We start from the raw sequence: 14,521 nt of genomic DNA, 5'->3' as shown, positions 1-14,521 counted from the left end.
CCCCTTAATCATAAGACCATAAGGTGGAGGAGCAGAAGTAGGCCCATCAGCCCATCGAGTCTGCTCTGCCATCCAATTCTTCCGGTCATTCCCATTCCCCTTGCCTCCTCCCCATACCCTAGCTAATCAAGGACCCATCGATCTCTGCCTTAAATACACCCAATGATTTGGCCTCCACAGCCGCTCATGGCAACAAATTCCACAAATTTACCACCGTCTGACTAAAGAAATTTCTCTGCATCTCTGTTCTAAATGGATGTCCTTCAATCTTGAATTCGTGCCCTCTTGTCCTAGACTCCCTGACTGTGGGAAATAACTTTATCATATCTAATCTGTTCAGGCCTCTTAACATTTGGAATGTTTCTATGAGATCCCCCTCCCCTCATTCTCCTGAACTGCAGGGAATACAGCCCAAGAGCTGCCAGACGTTCCTCATACGGTAACCCTTTCATTCCTGGACTCATTCTCGTGACTCTTCTCTCAACCCTCTCCAATGTCAGTATATTCTTTCTAAAATAAGGAGCCCAAAGCTGCACACAATACTCCAAGTGTGGTCACACGAGTGCCTTATACAGCCTCAACATCACATCCCTGCTCTTATATTCTATAGCTCCAGAAATGAATACCAACATTGCATTCGTTGCCTTAACCACCAACTCAACCTGGAGGTTAACCTTTAGGGTATCCTGCTCAAGGACTCCCAAGTCCCTTTGCATCTCTGCATCTTGAATTATCTCCCTATCTAAGTAATAGTCTGCCTGTTTATTTCTTCCACCCAAGTGCACGACCATACACTTTCCAACATTGTATTTCACTTGCCATTTCTTTGCCCATTCTCCTGAACTATCTAAGTCTCTCTGCAGGCTCTCTATTTCCTTCACTTATCTTGGTATCATCGGCAAAATTAACCACAAATCCATTAATCCCATGGTCCAAATTATTGACATACATCGTAGAAAGCAGCAGTCCCAACACCGACCCCTGTGGAACTCCACTGGTAAGCGGCAGCCAGAATTGGATCCCTTTATTCCCACTCTGTTTTATGCCAATCAGCCAATGATCCACCCATGCTAGTAACGTCCCTGTAATTCCATGGGTGCTTATTTTGCTAAGCAGCCTCTTGTGGGCACTTTGTCAAAGGCCTTTTGAAATCCAAATACACCACGTCTACCGCATCTCCTTTGTCTACCCTGCTTGTAATCTCCTCAAAATCTTGCGGTAGATTTGTCAGGCAGGATTTTCCTTTCAGGAAGCCATGCTGGCACTGGCCTATCTTGTCATGTGCCTCCAGATACTCCGTAATCTCATCCCTAACAATCGATTCCAACAACTTCCGAACTACTGATGTCAGGCTAGCAGGTCTGTAGTTTCCTTTCTGCTGCTCCGACCCTTCTTAAATAGCAGAGTAACATTTGCAATTTTCCAGTCATCCGGTACAATGCCAGAATCTATCGATTCTTGAAAAATCATTGCTAATGCCTCTGCAATCTCTCCAGCTACCAAGGGTGCATTCCATCAGGTCCAGGAGATTTATCCACCCTCAGACCATTAAGCTTCCTGAACACCTTCTCAGTCGTAATTTTCACTGCACATACTTCACTTCCCTGACACACTTGAGTGTCCGGTATACTGCAGATGTCTTCCACTGTGAAAACTGATGCAAAATACTCTGCCATCTCTGCGTCTCTCATTACAATATCTCCAGCATCATTTTCTATTGGTCCTATAGCTACCCTTAACTCTCTTTTGCCCTTTATATACTTAAAAATGCTTTTAGTGTCTTCTTTGATGTTAGTCACCAGATTCCTTTCATAATTCATCGTTTCTTCTTCCATAAAACTGCAACTTTGAAGCACAGTCGTTGTATGCACAGACTTTCCCATCTCAGCCTCTGAAGCTTGTAACTTCTCCAGGGTTGTCACAGGTCTCTTCATGTACTCCCTCACTACTCCCCTTCTTGCACGGTCACTCAGTTTTCGAGAACGGCCTACTCCCTTCAGATTTACAGCTGTGCCATATCCTTTCCATTTCTTGATGATTGACTTAACTGTACTCCAAGGGATATTCTGCGACTGAGAAATATTCTTGTATCCATCTGCTGACCTGTGCTTTTCAATAACCTTTTCGCGGAGTTGCCTGGAGTGTTCTTTTGTCTTCGTGGTGTAGTTTTTGCCAGGATACTGACTCACCAGTAGTTGGACCTCTACTTCTTCTTCTTTTGTGTTTTATGGCAGTTGGCAACCAGTTTTTCAGTGCATTACCGCCATCTGCTAGACTCGTGGTGTTCCAACCAAATATGTCCTGGAGTTCTCTACTTTAGACAATCTAGTTCAGCCTGCAGTTCTCTATTAGCATCACTCTGTAGTTGCAATTCCTGGTGACTGCTTAATGCGCTCATTAGATAATGCCACAAACTGCTATCCCTCCCTAATTTTCTCACATGCTTTCATGTAGTTGCATTACCTCAATTACATTGATTTCATCTGCATCACTTGTAAGACTAAAATCGTCTTGTTAAAGAATAGTAATTATTGCACGTTATACTTTTAAAATTGCTGTTTTTCCAAGTCTGCTGCTTTTTCAGGTTTTCCTTTTCTTGGATCGTAGCCTGCAGTTGTTTACTGAGACCTCGGAGTTCTTCTTCATTTGCTTCCATGTTTTCATTTTATAATCCAAATGTAGATAATTCGCTTTGTAACACACTCCTTTTCTTTTTGTATCCTTGTAATAATTTCCTCCATTTCCCAATCTCCTTTCCAATTCACAGTTGTTCTTGTCGGGTACTTCTATTTGTTGTTGCAGTTCTGCACCCTGGGCTTCAACCCTAAAATCTGAGTATTTTCCTTAAGTTCTAAAACATATTTCTTAAATTCTTTTTTTTCATATTATTTTTAATTTTTTTATTGTACAAAAAACAGCACATCTACAAAAACCACGACCTTAACAAAATCTAATTAAATATCGAGCAGCAAAAGGGAGAAAAATATGAAGGCTAAAGTAAACATACACAGCAGAGGTGCACCGCACCAAAAAACCTCAGTCCTCACCCCGTGAGAAAGTCCAATACAGGGCCCCATATCCTTTCAAAGATGTCCCCTCTGTCCTCATTACATAGTCTCAGTCTCTCCAAATGTACAGTATTTGCCAGTTCTCTCAGCCACAGATCGTACGTAGGCGCAGAGTCCATTTTCAGCATTTGCAGGATTAACTTCTTAGCAATCACCCTGTCAAACAATACAGCCTTTTTTTCATACCTATTGGCTGAAGATAGGGAGCTTGTTGCTCCAAGGATGGCTATGAGCGGGTCTGGTTCCCGTCGCTTCCCATAAGCCGCAGAGAAAGAGTGAAAAATACTTTTCCAGTATGCATAAAGCTTACAACATGACCAGAATGAACGTGACAAGTTACTGCTCACAGATTTACATCTATTACAAACTGGTGAAACTTCAGGGTAGAAACTGTGCAACTTTACTTTGGAACAATGAAGTTTATGTATTGTTTTAAACTGTATAAGTGTGTGTCTGACGTTGACCGAACAATCATGTATACTCTTTAAACACTCATCCCAGACCTCCTCTGTCAGTTCTATACCCAGTTCATCCACCCATGCCTGTTTAAGACCTGCAGTATTCACCCGAGCTGCATTCTGTAGAATCTGACAAAGATAGGATACCGCACTACGAGTAACAGGATCAAATTTATTTATTGCCTCCAGGGACTCATGTTTGTCTAAAACTTCGAAGTTAGGTATATATTTCCTAACATAATCTGAATTTGTAAATATCTAAAAAAAACTAGATGCAGGGATATTATAAACTGCTTGTAACTGTGCAAATGAGGCAAAGCTTCCATTACTATATAGGTCACCTACACTACAGATGCCTCTCTGTTTCCAGGTAGAAAAAAACAGTATCATTCAGGCCAGGCAAAAAGGAATGATTGTCACAAATCGGAGTGTTAATATAAATTTTTGCGGCCTTAACGTGGAGTTGAATCTGCTTCCAAATTCTTGTAGTGCTGCCAACCACGAAGCTGTTACTAAAATGTGACTTATTAACTGCAGTGGGGCAAATAAGGAGAGCTTGTAAGGAAGTCTTTTTACAAAGCACTCGCTCTCTGAGTAACCATGCTGGGCACGAGGCTGAGGTAGAGGGTGGGCCTTTTTTCCACCATGCAAGCACGGATAGGTGGGCAGCCCAGTAATACATTTTAACGTCCAGTAGGGAAAAACCACCTGCTTCCCTGGGCTTTGACAAGTGTTTTTTAGTAATTCTAATGGCTTTATAATTCCAAATGAAGGGTATAATAATTGAATCCAATTGCTTAAAATATGACAGAGGAATAAATCATGGAATTGACTGGAAACGATGAAGAAATCGTGACAGTACAATTATCTTGATTGCATTAACCCCCCCCACCAAAGAAATCGGAAGGGTTTTCCAAAAGTCAATATTGCATTTAACCTGCTCACCTTTGTTTCGCCAATTCACTTGCAAAAGGTCATCTGGGTTTTTTGTATTAGTCACACCAAGATAGGAAAAATTATCATGAGTTATTTTAAAGGGAATGGACTGTAAATATGCTGTATTAAACCACTGCAGTGACTGGCATTAGTTCACGCTTATCCCAATTAATAGAGAAACCTGAGAAACTACCAAAATGATTAATTAGAGTCAGAAGGGCGGGTATTGATGTTTGTGGGCTGGAGATAAACTCATAGTCATAGTCATACTTTATTGATCCCGGGGGAAATTGGTTTTCGTTACAGTTGCACCATAAATAATAAATAGTAAAAAAACCATAAATAGTTAAATAGTAATATGTGAATTATGCCAGTAAATTATGAAATAAGTCCAGGACCAGCCTTTTGGCTCAGGGTGTCTGAACCTCCAAGGGAGAAGTTGTGAAGTTTGATGGCCACAGGCAGGAATGACTTCCTATGACGCTCTGTGTTGGATCTCAGTGGAATGAGTCTCTGGCTGAATGTACTCCTCTGAAAACCCAGTACATTATGTAGTGGATGGGAGACATTGTCCAAGATGGCATGCAACTTAGACAGCATCCTCCTTTCAGACACCACTGTGAGAGAGTCCAGTTCCGTCCCCACAACATCACTGACCTTACGGATGAATTTGTTGATTCTGTTGGTGTCTGCTACCCTCAGCCTGCTGCCCCAGCACACAACAGCAAATATGATAGCACTGGCCACCACAGACTCGTAGAACATCCTCAGCATCATCCGGCAGATGTTCAAGGACCTCAGTCTCCTCAGGATATAGAGATGGCTCTGACCCTTCTTGTAGACAGCTTCAGTGTTCTTTGACCAGTCCAGTTTATTGTCAATTCGTATCCCCAGGTATTTGTAATCCTCCACCATGTCCACATTGACCCCCTGGATGGATACAGGGGTCACCATTACCTTAACTCTCCTCAGGTCTACCACCAGCTCCTTAGTCCTTTTCACATTAAGCTGCAGATAATTCTGCTCACACCATGTGACAAAGTTTCCTACCATAGCCCTGTACTCAGCCTCATCTCCCTTGCTGATGCATCCAACTATGGCAGAGTCATCAGAAAACTTCAGAAGATGACAAGACTCTGTGCAGTAGTTGAAGTCCAAGGTGTAAATGGTGAAGAGAAAGGGAGACAAGACAGTCCCCTGTGGAGCCCCAGTGCTGCTGATCACTCTGTCGGACACAGAGTGTTGCAAGCACACGTACTGTGGTCTGCCAGTCAGGTAATCAAGAATCCATGACACCAGGGAAGCATCCACCTGCATCGCTGTCAGCTTCTCCCCCAGCAGAGCAGGGCGGATGGTGTTGAACGCATTGGAGAAGTCAAAAACCATGACCCTCACAGTGCTCGCTGGCTTGACATCATCAGCGTATAACGAAAGGTGATGTTTATGTCCATGCATATCAATAGGAGCTATCAAAGGGTCCTGTCGGATGCTAACAGCCAGTGGCTCAATGATAACTGCAAACAAAAATGGAGAAAGGGGCAGCCTTGACGAGTCCCACGATGAATTGCAAAAGGGGAGGAAATATTCTGATTAGTGATAATAGAAGCAGATGGGTGTGAATAAATTATCTCAATCCATTTAATGAAAGATGGTCCAAATCCAAATTTCTTAAGTGCAAACATCATATATGGCCATTCCACTTGGTCAAACGCATGTTGCGCATCTAATGAAATGACTACAGCCTCTTCTGCATGTTTTGTGTATAAAGTATTGAAAGGATGTCGCAAATTAAACTGCATATATCTACCTGGCATAAAGCCAGTTTGATTTGGATGAATAATAGAACAAATGCATTGAAATCATCAAGAGATCCTTCATATGAAAAGGTATTCAGAAACCAAGACAGGGTCAGCAGGACTTGCGTCAACTTCTGACATGCTTGCAGAATCTTCTCCTGTTGCAGTGAAGGGTGTGGATGTTAGGGAGGAACACCGAGAAGTGGAGAGCCAGCAGGCCTCAGTCTTTGTCTCAGAACCCTCCAAGATCATCTTCCGACTCAGAATCCATTCCATGAAGTGGGAGGAGATGTACTCACATTACCTCTTCCAAAAGGTAGAGGGGAGCACTTTGATCCACAGCTTTAAGGAAGAGGTCTGGTAGCACCCTTGCAAATGGCCATACTGAGGAGCTGCAAATGCTTCTATGCCATACTCCTTAGTTACTCCCATTGACTTCCATTGACTTGGCAATACAGGGAATTGATATCAAAATTCATGCACTTATTTACAAATCCTTCCATGGCTTCATCCCACCTAGCCCACTTAGCCTTTCCCGGCCAAGTATCCCAAATCTTGTCTTCCCCTGTTCCAGCTCTGGATTCTAATTCTCCAGATGTTCCCACATTCTGAGACTCCCACCTTGCATTGTTATCTCTGCACCTCCTTCCAAAAAATGTCAAACCACCTGTCCAATCTCCTGTTTAACAACTAACAATTTTTAATCGTCCAAAACACTGCTGCCTTGTTCTAACATGCACCAAGACCTTTCATCCATCTCTTCTGTCCTCACCAAACGACCTAAACTCCTAGTTAAACAACATTTCAATCTTAAGACTCTTGCTTTCAATCCTGTCTGTTTCTGCAACCTCTCCCACACCTACAAATCACCCCACCCCCAATCTCTGCACCTCCAATTCCAGCATCTTGTTCAACCATGACTTTAAGCACTCTGCTATTGATGACTGTGCCTTCATCTGTCTGTGTCTCAAGCTCTGGAATCCCTTCCCAAAACCTTTCTGCCTCTCTCCCCACCTCTGTGATGCTCCTATGAAACTTCCCATCGACCAAACTCTGGTCACCTGTTCGAAAATCTCCTTTCACGGCCTGGTGTCAAATTGTGTTTGATGCTGCTGCTATGAGTGTCTCAGGACCTTTTGCTGTGTAGCTGTCAGTTCCAGTTCCGTCATAATTAACCTTTAGGCTCATCGGCCACTACAGCACAGAATCAGGTCCTTTGTCCTGTCCAGTCCGTACCAAACTATTATTCCACTTAGTCCCAGCTGCCTGCACCTGAACCTCGCCCTCTGTACCCCTCCTATCCATGTACTTATCCAAATTTCTCTCAAATGTTGAAATCAAACCCTTATCCACCACTTCCTCTGGCAGCTGATTCCACATTTGCACCACCCTCTGAGTGAAGGTTCACCCTTAAGTATTTCACCTTTCACCTTTAACCTATGACCTCTAGTTCTAGTCTCACCCTTCCACCATGAGAAAAGCCTGCTTGCATTTATCCTATCTACATCCCTCATAATCTTGGATACCTCTATAAAATCTCCCCTCATTCCCCTACACACCAGGGAATAAAGTCCAAACCTATTCAACCTTTCCCTATAGCTCAGTTCCCCAAGTCCTGGCAACATCCTTGTAAATTTTCTGTGTGCTCTTTCAATCTTACTGATATCTTTTCTTTAAGTAGGTAAACAGAACCGCACACAATACTCCAAATTCGACCTTACCTTTGTGAAAGATTGTTTCTTTACATTATAAACACCAGTTTTGTTTTTATAAAACGTATCTGAAAGTGACTTCAGGCATATTACTATCTTTACCTGCTGGTTCTTAATTATTTTGGTCAGTTTCCTCTTTTGTGTTCCCATGTCAGGTGGGTGTCACTTAAATGTTCCTTAGGCCATGGGAAAGGAGTTAAGGGCAATTTATACTTCTGCATTGAATTAGTGCCACAGGTACGGTGTAACCACGTACCCTACGCTGTAGCCTGACGTGCATCTCCTCAAAAATGTAACCACGCGTTGCGGTGACGCAGACAGCAACAACTGATTGGTTGGCTTGGTAGCATCGCATTTCCTCCTGTGCATGTGGATCCCATGACTACCACTGGTCCATCTTTGCAACATTTGAGAAAACACTGTCATTGCAGCATGCTGGGTTCCCTTTGTCCTTACCTACCAGCCCACGAGCCTCTGTGTCCAGCACTTCACTCTCCAAAACTTCTGCCATCTACAACGGGATCCTACCACTAAACACATCTTCTCCCTGCCCCCCCACTCTCGCTTTCTGCTTGTCCACTCATCGCTCCCCACTGATCTCCCTCCTCCACTTATCCCTGTGAACTGCCCCTAGACCACCTCCCTCACCACTATTCAGACCCTTAAACTGTCCTTCCGTGTGAGGCGATAGTTCACCAGCAGGTCTGCCTGGGTCACCTGCTGTAACTTGGTGCAGCCTCCTCTACATTGGTGAGATTCGGCGTAGATTGGGGTATCATATATTTGAGCACCTTCACTCTATCTGCCACAAAAGGCAGGGTCTCCCAGTGGCTGTCCATTTCAATTCAACTTCCTATTCCCATTTTGGAGTGTTGGTTGTCTCCTCTACTGCTTGAAGAGGCCACACTCAGATTGGTGGAGCAACATCTCATATTCGATCTGGGTAGCCTCCAGCCTAATGGCACAAACACCGAGTTCTCCAACTTCCAGTAATCTTTCCCCACTCCCTCCTTCTGTCTGTTTCCAGCCCTCATGCGGGCTCCCCTCTTACCCTTCTCTTCACTTCCTCTGGTTCCCCCCTCCTCCTTCCCTTTCTTCCATGGTCTCTATCAGATTACCTCTTCTCCAGCCCTTTACTTCTTCCACCTATCACCTTCCAGCCTCTCACACCCCCCTCCCCCTTCCCCCTCACCTGGTCTCGCCTATCACCTTCCAGCTTGTACTCCTTCCTGTCCCCGCACCACTTTATTCCAGCTTCTGTCCCCTTCCTTTCCAGTCTGTCCTGATGAGGGGTCTGTTTATTCCTGTCCAGAGATGGTGCTTGACCTGCCAAAGTCCTGTGTTAGTGTGACCTGTGCTGTTCCAACAAGAAAGATTCCAGTTTCAAGGTCACTCAAGTTAAGAGCAGTGGGGTAATCAGGTTGTTCTCACTGAATCCTGGTCTTCATTGGTGTGTTTTCTTGCAGGGAGTGCTGTTGGAGAGAAGTGGAAACACACTAAATAAGGAGAAGTATGTGACCTAGCATGGAGCAGTGTGCAGGGGAGCCGGCTGGATTCGAACTGGGGACCTTTCGTCCCCAAGTCCGACTCTGATGCCACTACACCACCAGTCGGGTCACAGGACTATAGATGGGGAAATGCAAGCAGACTTTTTCCACTGAGGTTGGGTGGGACTACAGCTAGAGGTCATGGGTTAAGGGTGAAAGGTGAAAAGCTTAAAGGGGAACATGAGGGGAAACTCAGAGGGTCATGAGAGTGTGGAATGAGCTGCAAATGCAAGTGGTGCACGCAGACATCCCACCCTGCAAAAACTCATTTCAGGGAGGTAGCACCATCAATTTGCGAGAGACTCCTGGAACTTTCCGGAGAGGTGGGATAGCTGCGATAGAGTAGCTCCTTAGCAGCTAGCCGGCTAGTTTAAATAACGTTAGTTATGATAATGAATGAATGACACCTGTTAAACTCACCTCAACATGTCTTTTACAGTCTTAACCCACCATGGGCAATAGAAAAGTCACTGTTGCAAGCAGTGCAGCGAGCAACACTGTCATTATTTTTGACACCTGTTAGGCAGGGGTACACTTTAGTGTAGTCTGGGGTGAAGTACGTTTTATATTTTCTTTTTTCTTTTTTTGGAACACTCTGCCATCCATCCATCCTCTCTCCCTGCGCCCCCTCTCCCCCCTCCCTACCCCTCCGCCTCTCTCCCCCCTCCCCCATCTGTGTGTGTGTGTGTGTGTGTGTGTGTGTGAAAAAAAATCGATTTCCAGGATATTGTACATAATTTGCAGCCATCAGGGAGCCGCTGTCAATGTGCGGGTGACTCCTGCAACTTCCGGGAGAGGCGGGATGTCTGTGCATGTGAGCTCAATTTCAACATTTAAGAGAAGTTGGGATGGGTACCTGGGTGGCAGTGGTGTGGAGGGCTATTAACCCAGTGCAGGTTGCTGGGAGTAGGCAGCTTAAATGGTTTTCTATGAAATAGATCAGCCTGGGGCCTGTTCCTGTGTTGTATGACCTATGGAAGGCTATCTTAAGTATGAAAAAACAGTTCCAAGGGAAGCTGGAGACAGAATCGGATGCACCTTAGCTTTGGCAGAGTTTGCATGCTATTACTTCCTACAAGGTGAAACCTAACATCATAAATGGCTGAATTAAGATGAATGCCTTTTATGTACACTTTGAAAGGCAGAATAAAATAATACATGTGTAATTCCGTGCAGCATCTTATATCTGTCTCAGAGGCCGACATCTGAACAGCTTTCCAGAGGGTGAACCCTTACAAAGCTTCAGGCCCAATGGTGCACCTGGCAAGGCACTGAAAACCTGTGCCACCCAACCAACCAGTTCTATAGGAAATGTATCTGATTGGCACTGAAAACCTGTGCCACACAACCAACCAGTTCTATAGGGAATGAATCTCATTGGCACTGAAAACCTGTGCCACCCAACCAACCAGTTCTATAGGGAATGAATCTCATTGGTACTGAAAACCTGTGCCACCCAACCAACCAGTTCTATAGGGAATGTATCTCATTGGTACTGAAAACCTGTGCCACCCAACCAACCAGTTCTATAGGAAATGTATCTGATTGGCACTGAAAACCTGTGCCACCCAACCAACCAGTTCTATAGGGAATGTATCTCATTGGCACTGAAAACCTGTGCCACCCAACCAACCAGTTCTACAGGGAATGTATCTCATTGGCACTGAAAACCTGTGCCACCCAACCAACCAGTTCTACAGGGAATGTATCTCATTGGCACTGAAAACCTGTGCCACCCAACCAACCAGTTCTATAGGGAATGTATCTCATTGGCACTGCACTCACCCTTGCACCAGCTGGTCAACAACAATGCCTACGTCAGCCTACTGTTTATTGATTATAACTCAGTGTTCAACATCATCATTCCTTCATTACTGATCAACAAGCTTCAAAACCTGAGCTCCTGTACCTCCCTCTGCAACTAGACCATCGACTTCCTGATCGGGAGATCAAAAATAACATCTCCTCCTCCAGGACAATCATCAAAGGCTTATTGTAACTTATTTATTTTGTTTTCTGTATTGCAGCCACAAAAAACAAATTGCACAACATATGCCAGTGATAATAAATTTGATTCTGATTTTATAATGAAGGTCCACGAACAACGCATCATTATGCATTTTAAACACTATTTATTTTGAAACTTGTAGCAATTTACTGTCTTTGGGCTGTACTTTTGCAACTTTGCACTTTACAATTGCTGCAAAGCAGCTGATTTCCTGTCATATGAGACAGTATTAATAGACCTGGTTATGGTCTCACTGGAGACTTTGCTCCAGGAGGTCATCATGCCCTTAACAGTAAGTACTGTAGAACTGGTGAGTAAGGCGAACAGATTGAAATTACAAATGAGGCTAGTATCTGGATCCAGACAGCACCAAGAAAACTCCAGTCCTTGTATCTATTCAAGAGACTGCAGAATGGATGAGCAAAATTACCATAGTATGATGGTATAAAGAATACATTTTCCAAAATCCCACCTCTTTCTTCTTGAGGTTCCCCTCAACTGGAAGGAAGTAAACGTAACCCCACTCTTTAACAAAGTTGGGAGAAGACAATTGCAGAGAAAATACTTAAAGCCTATCATTGAGTGAGTGGCAACAGCACATTTAAAAAAATAGGACTGATCAGTTGGACATATCGGGCCGAGGCCCTTCGTCAGGATGAACTGATAGAAGAGCTAGTAAGAGATTTGAGAGGGGGAGGGGGAGATCCAAAATGATAGGAGAAGGCAGGAGGGGGAGGGATGGAGCCAAGAGCTGGACAGTTGATCCTCTCATATCCCTTTTGCCAATCACCTGTCCAGCTCTTGGCTCTATCCCTCCCCCTCCTGTCTTCTCCAATCACTCTGGATCTCCCCACTTTCAAATCTCTTACTAGCTCTTCTTTCAGTTCACCCTGACGAAGGGTCTTGGCCCGAAACATCGACTGTACCTCTTCCTAGAGATGCTGCCTGGCCTGCTGCGTTCACCAGCAACTTTGATGTGTGTTATGGTAGTAGGGAATGGTATTGGATCAAAGAGAGAGAAACTGATTACCTTGGAGGTCTGGTACAAACATTAGCTTCCTTCCTGATCTCTAGTGTTGTCTGTGGAGTCTACACATTCGTTCTGAGATCCCACCAGATGCATCCATTCCCATTAGGAACTTGCTGTGCTGCTACTGAGGCACACTCAAAAGATGTGCAAGTTACTAGGTTAATTGATTATTATAACAGGAAATCAGATTAGTGTAAATGAGCTCTTTGATAGAACGGACACAATGGGTCAAATGTACGAGGTCCCTATGTTGTACAATTCTGTGACTAATAACAGGGGCCAAGCAGAGCTGGGACAGCCACTCATCCTGACATGAGAGGAAGTGGAGAAAGGCTCATTGCAGAAGTTTGTTTACGCCCAGAATCTTTATGGAACATTCTCCTCTCTGAACTTCAGTAAGATACCTAGTTGAGGTGCAGGTTGCCTTACACAAAGTCCTCACTGAAATAAATCACCAGCTACAATTACAACAACAGGGAAAGAACAGCATTGCCTTTTAATGTGGTGACAACTCTTTAGCATTTGGCTTCTCTCAGATTGGAGCTGTTTTTAATAACTCACAGTTAGTTGTCCTCTGTTGTGTAAGAGATATTAAGACTGTTCAAATTTACTGAGAATGTGCAGTAATTTCACTGGAGTTGCAAGCTGAACTAGGGTACAGGGCACAATTACTGCATGCACATAATTTGCAGGCAACACTGGTATATTTTAGAAGGTCATAGCATTTCCTCAAGATCCAGTTGACGTGACCATTGGCAGTGAATCATGTAGGTCAGTGCCCAGCATACTAAATGCAGTCATGATACATTCATTCTGTGGTGGTCCACCTATCCCATTTAGTAAGCACCCAGTGCTTCTGACCCTACACCATCCTGTTCTGCAAGGGGCAATACAATTTGTCGGTAAGTGTCACCTGGTTGACATGGTTATCTTGGTTGAAACGAGCAGTTTGTGTAACCTGTGAGATTTGGATTTGGGGGTCAAATGTTGGTGCATGGATAGAACAGGTGATGTACTCTAATGTTACATATGAGGCCTGATTTATAGTCTGATGCAAAACTGGTGATTTACTAGTCAATTAGGCTGTTGGTGCAGTTAATGGAATATGACTTTTGAAGGTAGGCTCATTGATCTTGACCGTGCTTTTGAGATCATTAAAAACATCGAAGCAGAATTAGGTCACTTTGCCTATTCATGTATGTCCTACCATCAGTGCAATCATGGCTGATCTTCTACCTTACTAACCCTGCATCCATTTATCAGAATGGTGGATTCCAGTTAATGGGGACACATCAGGATCAGTACATTTTGGCCCAATGAAGTGGCTGCCACAATTAGCCAAAGTTTCATGAAAATAGTTTTAAAAAGGCTAACTATGTTCAACTGAGTAACAAATTATGTATTTAAATAAATACAGAACAAATTAGAATATTACCAATATAACTGTAGTACTATGATAACACCTAATAGTTCTCGACAGCAGAGTTCATACAGTGTACGCTGCTCTGTTCTTTTTGATTGACTGTAAATGAACAAAATCAGTGTTGAAGTCATGTCAAAAATTGTTGCTTTGTCACTTGGCATCAGTCGGCTCAAATGAATACCATAGCACAAGCATACGCAATTGATGGTATTTAAAAACTATGTGCTCTAAGCATGCTGTAGTGTCACATGGCCAGACACATGCACACAACTGATGCTAGTTAGAAACTGTTGCATTCTCCAAATCCTCATTTTCATTGTAGCATTCAAGATGATTGTCAATATCTTAACTTTCTTCGTGGTTTCTAATTTGTTGAAGCAGTGAAATTGTTTCATTTTCATTCCCAGCCATTTCTTGCATCTCCAAGCCTGACTGCTTGAAACTGTAGTGAGAAAAACAGTTCTGAATTGTCTTACTGCTTATTTCTCTCTACCTATCCCTGACATAAACCACTGCTTTTTTGAACACAAGCTGATGATATTT

This window comes from Mobula birostris, chromosome 10 (assembly GCF_030028105.1).
Source record: "Mobula birostris isolate sMobBir1 chromosome 10, sMobBir1.hap1, whole genome shotgun sequence".
Lineage (NCBI taxonomy): Eukaryota > Metazoa > Chordata > Chondrichthyes > Myliobatiformes > Myliobatidae > Mobula > Mobula birostris.
Note: the sequence above shows the minus strand (reverse complement) of the source record.